The sequence below is a fragment of the Setaria italica genome, chromosome IX (genome assembly GCF_000263155.2).
Source record: "Setaria italica strain Yugu1 chromosome IX, Setaria_italica_v2.0, whole genome shotgun sequence".
NCBI lineage: Eukaryota > Viridiplantae > Streptophyta > Magnoliopsida > Poales > Poaceae > Setaria > Setaria italica.
The window spans coordinates 41825462-41828474 of record NC_028458.1 but is presented as its reverse complement, the minus strand read 5'-3'; the positions used below and the strand labels follow the sequence as shown (position 1 = coordinate 41828474).

The following is a 3013-nucleotide window of genomic DNA, read 5'->3' as shown; positions in this document are numbered from 1 at the left end:
GGTGTGATTGCGCCGAGAAGCTGGACTGCGGGTGTCCATCTGATCGGATGTGCGGACCTACTCACTCACGTTACGAGTCGCAAGCCATTCTAATTTTTGAGAGTTAAACATTTTAAGTTTGACTAAATTTATATAATAAAGTACTAACAGTTATGATACCAAATAAGTACTATTAGATTCTTCATTAAATATATTTTCATAGTATATCGATGTCATAATTTATAATTTTCTCTATAATTTAATAAAAATAAAAATAATTTGACTCTTGTGACCTATAATTGGAACAGAGCAGTAAACAAATGCATAGACGCACACGGCACAAGTGTGTGTCCCCGGCTTGGTGGGCTATTGGCTGTTCGGGTCGGCCTGCTGGGCCTTCTGTGCGTTCTATATATAATAGGCCTAGATCGTTGATTAGCTTTCTTGCTGGGCCTCACCTTGGATGGAATTGGGATGGCGAATGAACTTTCTTGCGAGTAGCCCACCAAGCCGTGAGACCACACACACACGGAATTGAAAACATGACTTGCAAATGTAAAGCCGTGAGAGCCACACACAGTTGACAGTTCCACGGTGGTATGCTCCACCCTTCGAAGAACTCGAACTAGCCATAGGCTACTCCAACGATTCAGCAACGGTCACGGACTGTGACTTGTGAGAAAAAGATGGCGTTGAGGTTGAGTGGACCATGATGTGGGTGGCACGATCGATTCCACGGAGCTGGTTTAAAACGGGACACGAACTTCTCATGGTACAACGGAAGGCCACATATATAAATCGACCTCAAACCAGTGGACCGGGGAAATCGACGAACACCTACCTCAGATTATACTAGTATACTATAGCAAACAACGAAAGTGCCGAACAATTCAGGACGAACTCCTGGTTGCTAAGGTAATTCACGACATGCCGCTGCAGCTTCAGAAACTACAGCACTGTGATAATAAACAGACAGATCAAGGCGTCAGGGAACAATCTTGTGAGCCTTCAACTTGTCGATCCATGTGTTGAAGGACTTGACTGTGTTCCGGAAGCCGAGGAACCCGTGCTCCTTGCTCTTGTTCATGCTGTCCAGGATCTCCCGATCGAGGCCGTACTGATCGGCCACGGCGTCGATGAGCCACCAACTGGCGACCTCGTCGAGCTTCGTCTCCGCAAGGTCGTTCTCCGCTACGATCGCCGCCCAGACAGCCTCCTTCCCGGTCATGGCCTCGGCGACCTTGAATCGGTTCTCCTCCCCCTCGTACCCCGCCCACTCCAGCCCGAAACGTCCGGCGAGTACCGGCCACAGCTTCTTCCACTTGTAGATATCCCCGTTGCTGCAGTTGAACGCCTCGTTCCTGGCCATCGGGTCCACGGCCGCCCAGATATGTTGCTCGGCGATGAGGTCGGCGTCGGAGCATGTGTTGAACCCCTCCCACGCGCTGCGGGTCCCCGGCCAGCGCAGCTTGATGTCCTCCTTGAGGCAAATGGCGGCGTACACGCAGAGGCTGCAGATGATGTTTGTTGCACTTCGTGGGAAGAACCCGAAGATGAGGTTCGGCCGGTGCACGGACCAGCTGACGGCGCTAGCGGCGCCCCGGGCGACGGCGTCGAGGAGAACGTCCTCTTGGTCGTAGTAGAAGACGGGGATGTCGAGCCTCGGCATGTCCTCGCCTCCTCGGTGTACGGCGGCTCGTGGACGCGGGTCTTGGAGTCGAGGCGGCCGAAGTAGTGCCTGGTCCCTGTCTGGAGGGTGACGTGGACGAGCGCCGGGCAGTTGGGACGACGACGGAGAGGACGTTGCGGAGCATGGCGGAGTTGGTCTCCCTGCTCTGGGCCTCCGTGGGGCGTGGGGACAAGGCGACGTAGAAGACGTGCACGTGGGTGACGTCGGTGAGCGGCGTGAGGGCCTCGGCGACGGCGGCGGAGTCGGTGAGATCTACTTTAATGTGAGTCACGGAGGAGGACGACGGCGGGGACCAAGGCGGGAGCGAGCGGCGAGAGAGCGCGTATACCTTCCATGATCCGCCGGGGGTGTCCGGCAGCGGGAGGATGTCGACGAGGGAGGCGCCCACGATGCCGGTGGAGCCGACGACGAGCGCCACGCTCTGGAAGGCCTGCTGGGACTGGGACGACACGGCGGCGCGGTCGTCCTGCCGCTTCCAGGCCGCGCCGATCGCTCCTGCCCACCCCAGCTCATGCTCATCGCTGTGCCTGTTCGGAACAATGAACGTGATGCTTGAGTCGATGAGGAGCTGGAGTTATGAACGCTTATGCTGTTATCCACAGAGATAGGATAGTACATCGTACAGCATCAGCACCGACAGCAAGAGGGAATAAAGACAAAAAAAACGGGCTACAATAGTACCATAATAAATACCACTAATTATCCGACATTCCGTTGCAACATCAAAACAAAATAGCTGCAACATCGAAAATCTATGGTTGCAACATAAAAAAGATGCGAAAAAATAGCTCAATGTAAACATAATATTCGTGAGGGAAAATTCCCACTGCAACATTGAACACATGTTTCATGCAACATTTTCAAAAAATCATCATATGTTGAGTTGGGGTTGAGCTCGTGCGGGAAGAAATATTGCAACATGAAAAATTGACGGATGAAACAACAAAAGCCAACTATTGCAACATCGAAACATCTCAGAAAATTAATCGTGCAACATCAGACGATACGTTCATCCGCAACACCCGTGCGCATCTACAGCGCTTGCAACATCCAAGAATCCCTACTGCAACATCGTAAGATACCTATTGCAACATGGCCGCCGCCCGATCCTTCCCCGCTCGGATCTCGCCAGGGTCGGGGAGAGGGCCACCGGATCCGGGGGCGTTGGGCGCTCCCAGTTGGTTGAGGACGCTGGAGTGGGGGGAGGGGCACCGCCAGGGTGGGGGACGAGGTTCCCGGAGTGGAGGAGCGCGCCGCCGTCGGGGTGGGGGACGAGCCTGTCGGGGTTGGGGAGCGTGCCGCCGCCAGGATGGATGAGGAATACGTCGGGATGGAAGGTTGAAG

At 54.2% G+C, this 3013-nt stretch overlaps 1 pseudogene; it reads right to left on the bottom strand.

Moving 5' to 3' along the window:
- Positions 1 to 749: 749 nt before the first annotated feature.
- Positions 750 to 2188, bottom strand: LOC101769068 (annotated as a pseudogene).
- Positions 2189 to 3013: the final 825 nt, after the last annotated feature.